The sequence below is a fragment of the Populus trichocarpa genome, chromosome 10 (genome assembly GCF_000002775.5).
Source record: "Populus trichocarpa isolate Nisqually-1 chromosome 10, P.trichocarpa_v4.1, whole genome shotgun sequence".
Lineage (NCBI taxonomy): Eukaryota > Viridiplantae > Streptophyta > Magnoliopsida > Malpighiales > Salicaceae > Populus > Populus trichocarpa.
The window spans coordinates 16,027,265-16,040,638 of NC_037294.2; positions in this window are offsets into that span (position 1 = coordinate 16,027,265).

Consider the following 13,374-nt stretch of genomic DNA (forward strand, 5'->3'; position numbering starts at 1 on the left):
AGATTGATAATGTGAAAATTAATTCTGATTATTACCATAATTAATTCTTTAATTTTTTAGCTTTTAAAATCCACAATAAAAAAGAGGGTCAAGGAAGAATTTTTAACAATGTTCTTGAGATTTTTATACACTCTTCCTCACCATATATATTTAGTGTTTTCTTCTCTTTTTATATTTGAGTTTTCCTCTGAAATCTAGAGTTTAGGTTCATCTTGTCAAGAGATATTTGAGTTACATAACTTTTGATTAAAAAATCTTATTTAGAAGTACATCTAAACCAAGATAGTGTTGTTGGAATCTTATAAGATATATTGTAAACATCATAATTTCACGAGTGATGAGCAATGAAGACTTAAGGACAAATGATTCATCCTTAACAACAACAAGAAGTTTTATTACTTTAAAGTGTTTCAAGAAGTAATTTTTTTTTTTTGTTATTTTTTTAAAGTTAAGAATAATTATTTTTATTATTAGCATGCATATTCTAGAACTTTAACTTTATATCAATTGCAAGTTTAAATAGATGTTTAATATGCATGCTAGTGTTCTTTTATTATAGTTATGCCGAAAGCATATTTGACTGAATTTTATTTTTTCTAGTTTATAGATTTAAAATTAATTATATACACTGTAAACTTACTTTTCTTGAATAATTTTTTATGTTTTTAATGTTTTTGTTATGAGAAATGATGTTTATCACTAATTTAATACATTTAATCACAACTATGAAAAACACGAGTCACCTTAAAAATTAAAAAAAAAACTTAAATCTTTTTAAAAATGATTTATTTACTATTTCAAATACTACGATGCATTATTTATTTATACAAGATAAGATATGTTATTTACCGTATTTTGACATAAATTGTTTGTTTTTCAATAGACTAGAAAGATAGACTCGAGTTTGGTGTCTAAAATAGGCGCTCGATACCACCTAATTATAAAGTAAAAAATAAATAAATCTGAATCAACCACTCTCATGTGTGTAACTCAATGATTGACGTTAAGTTCATTGAGTTCTTACCTTATATTATATGATAATGCACGAGCTTAATTGCCCTTTTTATAAATTATTTATGTATCATTGTTGACATTGTACCAAATAACAAGCAGCTAATAGTTGAAATCAACTAAACTCGTGGTTTAGGGCTTAGAACACGCGTACATATATCCTTACATACATATGGCAACAAATAAAAGTTGACAGATTTCAACTTAAACAAAACTTGTTTCAAGATAAAGTCAGCTGTTTCATGGAAATCCAGTAGCCGAAGAAAGAATTACAAGAGCATTAATTAAGAGGAGATATACATGAGAGTGACACCATCCATTGTTTCCTGGTCTTTAGTCGAAAGCAAGCGGGTTTTAGGGATCAATGGGGTTGACATTTCCACTGGACGGTGTTCATATCCACCCATATATATTGTGGATAGCAACTAGCCTTCGATCTCAATCTGGGTTTTTTTTTTTTTTTTTTATAGTTATCACTCATTAAAATTAAATTATTTCAAATAGATCTTTTATGATCAGGTAGATCAATATCCACGTCTAAAATAGAATTTCTTTCTCACAATATATCTTTCTCTGAATTTAGAACTCTTAGATATTAACGCAGAGCTGATAAAATCCACTCATCCCTATAATTAAACCCAATAGCTATTGTATTCTCTTGTTTTCATTACAGTTAAATTATAGCATAATTGAACTTCTTTTTTTCTTATGAAGCTGAAGCGTCTTTGACCCAAATATATGTTGGTAGCACCTTTTTTTCTCTCTTCGCCAATTTTCTGACCTCTTTGAAGAGGCATGCGTATGATTTTCTATTGCAAGTTGTATTTGTTAGGTATAAAGGTTCTTATGAAAGTTTGACAAGTTTATGTCTTGGTAGAAAAAAAAAAGCATAAACTTAAAAGGCATGCCATGAAAATCATACAATTTATTGTACTTTAACCATCATTGGTTAATTATTCAAAGTTTTAAATCTAATAGGGACAATTTTAATGATTTTTCTAACAAAAATAAATATATTTTTTATTTTACAGTTGAAACGAGTTGAAACGGTTATATTATTTTAATATAAGTAATTGAACTAGTAATATCAGTTGAGTTCGAGATCATACTTAAATTAAATTTGAAAGTTGTTGTTTTGTATTTTATTTTACTTTTCTAGTTATTTTTTAATTATTTTTCTTGTTAGATTGAAATTTCATTTAATTTGAATTTTTATTAATTAAGCTGGTTTAGTTAAAAATTTTGTGTGTTATTTTTGAGAGTTTTCTCTACAATTATCAAATGAGAGTTTTCTCTACAATTATTTTGGACATTGAGAAACTCTAATTTCTTTTTTTTTTCAATCACTATACATTACATAAAAAGCATGGAAAATTCAAACTAAATGTTAATTAAACTAATATAATAAAAAGGTGCTGTTAAAAACTAAGGAGACTTTCTTGCGCGTATAGATATCGTTAGTCATGTTCAATAAATAGCCTCTTTCCGCGTTCTGTTTTAGTCAGTCGAGCCTTGTCAAGTATCTAATGTGACAAAATCGGTGTTAAATATTTCGTCTAAATTAAACTAATATAAATATATTGAAAATTTAATCAATTTGGTTAAAGAAAGTTTGTGCTTAATCAAAGGATCATGCTCGCCCCTTAACAGCTAATTTTTTATGATTAATGGATTTAATTTTCAACTTATCATCTAAGGTTGGAATCTAAAAAGAGATCATTAAATCATTAAAAAAATTTATCAGTGAATGCATCATAGTAAATGTGGATTATATGTTAATTAAGTCCTGATAAGACAGTTGCATAAAACATTGGCTCAAGAATTACTTGAATTTTTTTTTGGTCAGGATTGTTTTTTTTTTTAAAAAAAGAAAAATAAAAAACGTTGTTTTATTTTATATATGATTAAGACTTTCATTTCACGCCTTAACTACCGATTATCCATAACAAGACTAATCAAGTTATTTGTTCCAGGTGAACAGTACCCATACATTTTTCGTGATAAAATTGATTTAGCTACATCATTGCTTCTGCAGTAATACGAGTTGGGTCAGTTTTTTTAAAGGAAAAAAAATATTTGGGAATTGTTATTATGTTTTTTTTAGTAAAAAAGTAAAATTAGATTATATAAAAATTGATCTTAACTAGATCAACTTAACAAATTTAAAGAAAATTTGAATGATAGATAAAAATGTAATTTGAGTTTAAATAAATCAGGACGACATCTTTTTTAAAAATATTAAAACAACAACATGTTAGATCAACTTAAATAAATTCGGGTTAATCTGTCAAATCTGTTATTCAGGTCATGAGATCATAATAAACATATAAAAAACAATTATAATTTTTTTTTATTAAACCTAATTTTCAATCAACTCAATTTAAAATGATGGAATTTAAAATAAAATTCAACTAAAAAAATAAGTTAAATCAACTCGGGTTAACCTGTCAAACATGGATCATAAGACCGAGATAATCCTATAGAAAAAAAATCGAAACAAATTATGAAACTTAACTATCAATCAACTCATTGTTAAATGGTGAAATTAAAAAAAAAATCAATAAAAAAAGAATATAAAAAACCACATAAGTCAACTAACCAAACTCATAATTCCAGTTATGAGATTATAATAACCTCATAAAAAGCAAAACAAAATAAATTATGAAGTTTAATTCTTAATTAACTAAATATTGAAGGATGAGATTAAAAAAAATCATCTAAAAAAATAATAATAACTTGATTCAATCGGCATAACCTGTGACCGGATCATAGGAATGTGATAACCACGTGTAGAAAACAAATAAAAAAATTTATAAATTTCAATTTTCAATTAACATGATTTTGAAGTATTCAATTGAAAAAAAGACAAAAAATAACTCGGATCCACCCGGGTTAACTTGCCAAATCCAGATTAGAAGACTGGGATAACTTCGTAAAAAATGATTTAAAAAAATTATAGATTACGATTTCCAATCAATTTAGTGTTGAAGAATGAAACTAGAAAAAAATGGACAAAAAAATAACCCAGGTCAATAGTCAATACGGCTAACCTGCAAAACTCGCAACTCGAGTTATGAGATCGAGATAACTCTATAGAAAGCAAATCGAAATAAATTATAAAGCTTTATATCTAATAAATCAAATATTAATTAAAGGATGAAATTGAAAAAAAAAACTAAAAAATTTAAGTACCGAAGTTAAAAAAAAAACTTGGCTTTTCATTATTAATTAGTATAGTAAAAAGTCAATCATGTTTAGTATATGTTAATGAAGTGATAAAAGGATTCAACATTGTCATTAAATTAAGCAATCGTGGCATTTTATAGTTAGACATATTTAGCTAATTAAGTAGATGATCAAGAAAGCAGCCAAGGAACAAAGCAATGGACGACCCACATTGTCTCATCTCCCGGACGCATGCTTTCATTATAGATAGAATTTTTAAGGTTAAAGCATGCGTGTTTGTTCCCTTGACCTTTGCCATTTATCAAGTATACGTGACTATGTTGGTTTCTAACTCTGCAAACTTGACAGATTTATATTTATCTGATTCCTTTGATTGATTAAAAACATTTTCTTATGGTCGAGCGTGTTTTTGCGCCACCAGGGCTTAAGATCATAAGTTTTCTTAATTAGTTTAATCATTTTCGATTTGATTGTTCACCGTCTTTCTTAGTAAAGTTCACACCACCAAAGTGGGAGGGAAGGAGATCTGATACGAATGGATGACGTGGCACAGAAACGTGTTAGACGACTTGCTTATGGACACATGTTCATTGGCCACCATAGCGGGGACCAAAAGAAGCTTTCATTTGAGATCATGATAATGAAACATCACTTTACGTTGGTGACCTTCAAAGGGTTCGATGGGTCTTATTCCCTTTGTCTTCAACGGGCAAACTAGGCGCGCGATCAGATTTGCATAATTACAGGTAGTTGTTAATTGAAGTTCCTCCTACAATCAGCTGGTGGTGCGTCAATTTGTGATTGGTTCACGTCTGCATTTTGCCATTTAAATGGTGGGGAATTATACTTGCGTTTGCCAACATTACATTGACATCTAATTAGGGTTTGACGTGTCTAAATTATGAGAATACGTGCCTTTCTTTTGGTTTAATTGCTCAAGCTTAGACTTGGAGGAGAATCACGGCAGTCAGATACGAGGATGTATTAGTTAACCGTCCATAGTTACGTTTTCATGTAGCAAATTGACCACAAGGAGTACTATCAAATGAGGACAATATCCATCACCAAATTGCTAGCTACTCGATAATTAATCAAGACTTGTATTTCGGCGTGGGGAACCAACGATCCTGTATTGATCCCTGCTCCGAATGCTCAATCATCGACGCGTAGTTGTCTGAGAAATAGATTATTAACACATCAGAATGTTGGTGATCAATTTACAGGGAAAAGTGAATTTATGATCAAGTGAATTTGTTGCCTGGTTTTGAATCATACATCAGTGTATTCCTGTGGATCTTCTTGTGTGTTCTATGCTGTTATGCTTGTGAGAATATGACTGGTTGATCTGTGAGAGGAAAGCTTCAGTTAGGAGGTCATTCTGATGATTATTGGTAGTTCTCCCCGGCTTCATTGCTTCATTGTATTATCTGTGCAGAGTTATATGTTGTTCTTTGGCTATTTTTGTTTTTCGCTTTCCTTAGTCTGGGTTGTTTTCTTTGTGTTAATCTGCCATAATATGATATTATGCAGATCATGTACTAATCTCGCTTGCCAGCTTTTGGCGTTTAATGAAATACTTATCTTTCAAAAAAAGTGAATTTATGATCTGATAACAATGATGATCACAACGAAAATAACAGCAAAAGATGACGAGGACGAGGACGAAGTTGATGGTAGTGGAGATGTAACTACAGTAGCAGCCTCGCTGTGAAAATGAAAGCAATAAATAAATACGTAATGTAGCCTAAGATGTTGATGTTGTAGATCGAGCATGAATTTATGGTGATTAGAAGTATGACTCAGAAACTTAAAGAAATTAAGATACTTCAGTCCAGATTCAATGGCTTCTCTCATGTCAAGTCCATGCTGTAAAAGGACCCGTGTCTTTTGGATTTTCTTTATTTCTACTTTTGTGTTTTTTTAATAAAATTAACTTACTTCCTAGTTGCGCAAGTCAATCAAATCAGTCGTGTATTACTGTAGTATGCTATGATTAACCACCTTTTATTCCCCCCTTCCAGATGCATACTATTGCGCCTTTTTTTGTTATATAAAATAGTAATATTTTGATTTAATTATATAAAAGTTATATTTAATCCTTATATTATAGAAATTAATTAGATAATCCCTTAACCAAGATTAACCATCACCAATTTATTACTCTTTGTTCTAAAAATGCCTTTTTTCCTCATCATATTTTCCCATCAGAACTACTTCTCCTTTCCTCTTTTTTTTGGTAAAAAAAAAATTAAAAAAAAAAGATTGTCGAAAGAATTAAGTTATAAGCACATTTAAGAATATGGGTTAAATATATAGTTTCTGAAACTATGAGGATGAATTTTTTTTTGTGAAAGACCATGAAGACTAATTAATTAACTCCATATCCATTCGTTGGTTTTTTTTTTCTTTTCCCTGCAAATACTTGGACCTCGACTGCATAATGGAGTAACATCTCTCACTTTTAATTACCTTCATCTCATCCGCCGAATGGAACACTATACTAGCCAACAGTTACTGTTGATTTGAGATCTTGGCTATGACGTGGTATGTTCAGATCTTAAGAATGGCGGAAAGAAAATTCAGATACCTTCATTTTATAGTCCAGGATCTACCTCCAATTTCACCCCAAATAAAAAAGTATCATGATGTATTCCGGTGACACCAACCATTTGTTTCGATAATGCTTGGTTTATTAACAAAACCCACCAAGTGCATTTTCAAGAAAGATGAGAAACTTGGCGCGCTCAAGGGAGTGAAAGTCCATAATATTTTGATTATGTAAGACTAAAATACTGGCCCGGTCTGAGTGTTGAAGGTTTAATCAAGCTGATTGACAAACATAGGCAGCCATGGCCACAAAAGTCAGCAGAAGAAACAAAATGTTGCAGCAGTGACCAGTCGTTTCATGGTCTGAATAGGATAACTTTCCTGACCTTTGAACAAAGAGCAATTTTAATTGAGTTAGTTGTAGAATTTCAGAATAACTTCACTTCGCATCGAGTTGCTGGAGCAATACTTCCCTTACATTTCAATATGGTGCATTGCTTTGGGTCATTATTTGGACAAACCTTAAGCTCAACGAAATCAAATCATTTTACATTATTATTAAGAGTAAAATGTGTCAGGAACTCGTCAATTATTAGTCCATTATAGCCTGGATCTAATTTATTTAACATATATATATATATATATATATATATATATTCATGAGAAAAACTAGTGAAAAGAATTGGTCGTGGATTGTTAAATTATGTTAGGATTTCATTAAATAACTCTAAACAATGTGATTTTTGTATAATTAATGCGAATACAAAATTAAAAAATATTTAAAATACAAAGATAATAAATACCTAAATCATCATAATTGTTTAAAATAATTAAACCCTTGAGGATATCTAAAATTTAACTATTCTCGACATGAGACAATCAGATCTAAGTCATAAAGTTATATGTTATTCTTATACTTTGTTTTGCAAATTTATCAGTTATATAATTGGCCTCACATAAAATATGATAAAAAAATAAAAAGCAGAATAAAAATTTCATGAAATCTCCATGTTAAAATTTGTGTTCTACGTTAAATAACTTAAATAAAGATTATTTACATTTTAAGTTTCCCTGGCATATTTTACCCTAGTTTAAGCATCACATTCTTTAATTCTCGCTACTTTGATCTTAAAATTAATTGAATGAGTTTTTTCCCCGAAAGGGGGATTTCCTCGTATCAATGAATTGAATTAACTTTGTGTTCTAAGTGCAACTCTTCACTAGGGCCGGCTTTTGTTTGATTTTTTTTCTATTATTAATTTGTTTTTGCTATAAATGATAGGTTAGAATTCCAGTAATATTGGTGTTAAGTCGAGCTAGAATCGAGGATTAATTTGTTTGTTTTTTTCCTCTAAAAATATTGTATGTTGTTTTTCACTTTTACTATCAGTAATGGTGATCCTTTTCACCTTTTTTAATCCAAACAGCTAACATGCATGCATCATAAATCATGGGCAATAATTACAGAGGAAAGTAACAAAAGTATGAAACAGAATGACGAGTTTGAACTCAGCAATGCCCCCAAAAGTGGAAAGCAAAGTGGTTGAAACATCCCTTTTCTTTTTATACATCTCCCTAGCTTGGAGGCATCCGGTTGGTTAAAGCACAACAAAAATAATGGATTGAGTTGAAACAAGCTCACTTAGCTAGAATAACAGTACTGTGCTACCATTTCCTTAATTTATTACACACAATTGATCAAAAGCTGATAATTAATAGACTTGGTATTATTTAACCAGACCATAGATCAGGATGTGAACGTTACTAGTCATTGTGCTTTGCATGTTAGAGACTTAAAGCATCAGATAAAATTTTAAATGATTTAGACCACCTTTTTCTTATCTTACTGGCAAACTACAAATGTAATTCAATTAGAGACTAGTTTTATAAATACTTTGGCCTAAAGTTTCAACACCTATGGCAGTCTATAAAGCCATCTTCAAGACTCCATTCGTGTGCTTTGCTTAGTTGCTTGTCAACAAAGGATGCTCATCAAATTAAATTATTACATCCATATATAACAAAGATCTAGAATGGCTTAACTCAAAGTTAATAGTATAATTTATGAATTAATCATGTCTTGTGGAGGGGTACAAGTTTGTGAGATTAACCAGCAAAGGTTTCTAGCTACTTTCCGGTCAACAAATGGATCAGGTAGTGCAGTATTGTATAATTTCTTTAAGAAAAACCAGTTTATTTCAAATCTATGTGCCACGGCATGTGCTAATGGTCTTGTTTTCCCAGTTTATTTTAGCTTGTAGTGTTCTCCTTTTCCTTTGGCACCCGAAATTGCCATAGATCCACCACTCACCCAAATCAGCTTTGCCAAAGATGTCCCAGCAGCAGAACAAAACAATATTATATTTGCCAGTCAAAACCAAAGTTTATAAAAAAACTGGGTTGAAAACAAGGTCAAAGCGATGAAAAAAAAGGTCAAATGGCATAGTTGGAGCACAAAACCGAACCAACCCCAAGTGGGTAAGGCAGGAGTCAGCTCAGCAAGCATTTTCACAGTTGAATAACATCTTCTAATGAATGATAGAGTAGAATGAAGCACTCTTAATAATAAAATTTGCAAATGTTAATTTGCAGGAACACCTAATTTTCTTTGACATTGATTGAAGGGTTGGACTCCTATCCGCTTCGATTGTTGAACTTTTCAAATGGCTTAAACAAGGTTAAATACGTTTTACATTTTATTTTTATTTTTGGTTATAACACTCGAGTATTCTTGTTTGCTATGATTAGAAACCTCCTTAATCAAATCTTAAACAAGTTATCAACATTAAGATTAGAGTATTTGTAATAAAACCCCTCTCTCGTTAATTTCCTTTCCTTAAATTCAACCCAACACGATAGTATGTCTAGGAAACCAGCTTGTCATCGGAGCAAAACCATGTGAACATGCATGGTTAATTGCCAGGAGTTATATTTTAGTGGCCTCCGGGACGGCAAGTCTTATTCAACAGGTTCGAATTATCCAAGTTGTAAAGGTCGACTTATTGGCGGCCTAGCCTCGTGGCCTTTTTTTTTGCGATTTCTTATTTGACCCGGAAATGGGTAGGACGTGGCCGTCCTTTTCTTTAGAGAATCTAGTAGCTACTAGATCTCTTACAGGGCCCGTCCTTTACAGACAAGGTCCAATCACGGCCCACGAAAACCTGGAGAACCTTCCTGAAGCAAGAAGAAGAAGAAGAGGAGAGATTTTGTTGGTTGAATTTGCTTTACCTTGCAGTTGCAGTGCTGCACGAACTAATATATGTTAGGTCAAAAGAGATAGAAGAAGCCACCGTCCTCCAACCATGATACTTTTGAAATGGACTAACCCGTGCAAAATCTGGGCATAGATAGGCTCTGCGTTTTTTCACAATTTATCTTGGCAAGCCCACGTTACTGTAGTCACTAATTACTAGCGGTATTTAAACCCCGTTTTGCAATATCTGAAGTCCTTTCCAATAGGTGGTTCAAATTTAAACTCAGATGGGGCCTCACAGGGAAACCCAGTGGAAGAATGGACCGGGGTTCAGTAAGGGCTGGGATATGGGCTCATATCATAGGGGGCTTTGCAGCTACAGTTGGTATTTGTAGCTCAGTATGGGCTGGGATATGGTCTGGGCTATGGGCTGTTAGCATCGGCTTGGACATGACTTTGGAGCAAGGAAGGTGTGAGGAAACTGATGGCGAAGACTGACTCTCAGGTAGTCCTCTGTCTCCTTTAAATAAAACTGTAACATGCAAGATAGTTCACATGTACCTCTTCGGTTTTAGACTGTGAAATTAGTTGAAGCTGGTCTAGATATCTATATTAATAATAATAATAATAATAAATAAATAAATAAAAGAATTTGAAGGTTCTGCGCGTGTACAGGGAGGGGAATATCTGTGCAGACAAGCTAGCAAGCTGCGAAACTTGGGTGTCTCGTTGCTGAATGGTATCACTGGACCTACCATCATGGGATTGCATTTGGGCTAATCTTACCGGGCTAGGAATGACTTTTTCATCAAATTCTTTCACCACTTCACTTGTGAACATTAATTATATTTTATTCAACTTAATTATTTACTGTTTTTTACTAAATCTCGTCACTTAATATTCATGAAAATTCAATCCAATTCATGGTAACATTTTTTTTATTATTTTTAAATGACCTTGAATGTCTTTAAAGGAATTTAAACACGTATTTACACTGTATCATTTATATATGTATAAATATATACATTCTAGAATACGTGTTAATTGAATAACATTGTATATGATGATGAATAGTTGATTTTTTATTTGATTAGTAGTTGAGTTTGATACATAGCCGAATATAAAAAAATAATTTTTTAAATATATAAAAAATATTTTGTATATTATAATATTATTTCTAATGGAATGTATAACTCAATATTGATGGACAAGAAAGAAAGAAAAATAGTTTTAAAAAAGTAATTGAAAAAAATATGAGTCAACTCGGGTTAATTTACAATCTTTGTGACCATAGGTGTAAGATTAGGATAACCCAGTATAAAAAAAAGAGAAAAAAAGATGCGAAGACTAGTTTTCAACAAATTAAATATTAAATGATTAAATTGAAATAAATCAATTTTTTAAAAATGACTATAAAAACAAAAATCAACCCACATTAAGCTTTAAAATTGATGTCCTGGTCATGAATCAAAAACTAATCTCATACAAAACAAGTCCTGAAAAATAATAAAGAAAAGATATATAAAAAAGGTTTGAAAATAAAAAACACTGGCTTTTAAAAAATAGGGGAAAGCAAATCTTTTAGACATGGTCCAAGCTCCAAAGCTTGTAATGGGTAAAATCTTGGACTCTATTGATCTAGATTTAACAAATCAAAGGGATCAAATATGAAGAATTAACAAATTAAAGGGTTGATTTATATTTTTTAACGGGCTAGCATGAAAATCTAAGCTGCGAAAAAATAAATGATCATTAACGCCAGACTGTTGGGAATCTTAAAGCACGTGTCGTCTCGTCGTGTAGGGGGTGCCATGACAATTCCAATGCCTCTGATAAAAGGTTGAGTTCGGTGGCTAGGTGACCCTCCACACGCCTCCCACAAACACTTTAGCAAGTTTTTGTTTTTTTAATATTTAATGTCTATTAAAATACAACAATGTCTCTACACTAACATGATATTACAAAAAAAAAAAAAAACAACCCTCGTTAAAAAGTAATGTTGATAATGTCTTCAAGGACACCAAAGTAACTTAACTATTTTTTTAGAAAAAGACCATAACTCCCCTGATTGAAAGGCAACATAATTTTTTATATTAGGGGTAAATAAGTATTTTTATTGTATAAAAAATAAATTTATCAATTTATCCCTACACAAATTATTAAGAACAATTGTGTTAAAGTAAAAAGAAAATTCTACTTCAATACCTAATTGAAAGTTTTCTCAAGCAACTAGCAATTTTTCTAAATCACTATTACAATGAGGTAGTCTCAATCTAAAGCTATAGTAATTCCTCCTTAACCTTTAATATTTTTTATTTTTATTTTCAATTTAATTTAATTTCTCATGGTTGAACAGAAAGGTAGACTTTGTCTGCCACTATAACTATAACTTTTACCAAAGTTAAACAACTAGAAAAAGCTGATAAAAAAAATTACTTGTCTATTATCCACCTTCTATTACTAGAATCCAATATATTGATGTAATTGATAGTATATTGTAAAACATTTAAAAGTTCAGAATAATTTTAAACCCATAAAAAGTGATGTTGGTGAAGAAGAGTGCTAATTTACTTGAAGATTTCTCAAAATAAATACCTAAAAAATTACATCGAATCTGTTTATGAGTTTTTCATGAAGGGATACAGGGAAGAAATTTTTTGATTAAACTAGCAATACTTGTAACTGAGAAACTAGTTATTTTCGTGTTTTGCTATGAATTGAATAATTGTTTTTAACAAGAAAAAATAGATGTATAAGATTTTTAAATGTATTTTTTAAAATTCCAGTTATAAATCAAAAAGGCTTATACATGTATTTAATTAAATACAACGAGAAACATCTATGTTAGTAAATACAAAAAACAAAGTATTAACATGTCAATTCAACTTGTCTCGCTATAAGTCGACTAATTTATTTTTCTAACGCAAAAGAATTTATGTGTAGATATTATTGATGTATTTTTTAACATTGAATAAAAAATATAATCGTGAATAAAAAAGTCAATGCTTATATATAATAAACCATAATAAAAATCACATGTGTTAATAAAAACACGCAAGATTTCAAACTTATTTTTAACATAGCAGAATAATGAAAACAAAGTTGCAATTACTACGATGTTTTATTTAGTTTTTGTATAATATTTTTTCTTTAAAAAAAGTGCAAAGAAATTTTTTTTAATTTTTTTTTCAAAAAAATAAAGATAAGAACAAAAATAATAGTATAAATAGGTCAAGTGTAAAGTGATAAATATTTAAAGTATAAGAAAATAATATTTTTTTTCAAAAATAATATAAAGAAAATAAAGGAAAACCTAAAAACATATTTAAAAAATAAAGATAAAAAAATAATAATAAATAGACCAAGTATAAAATGATAAAAATTTTAAATATAAAGATGGAAAAAATTTAAGAAAAACTTGTTTTCTAAAAAAAAAC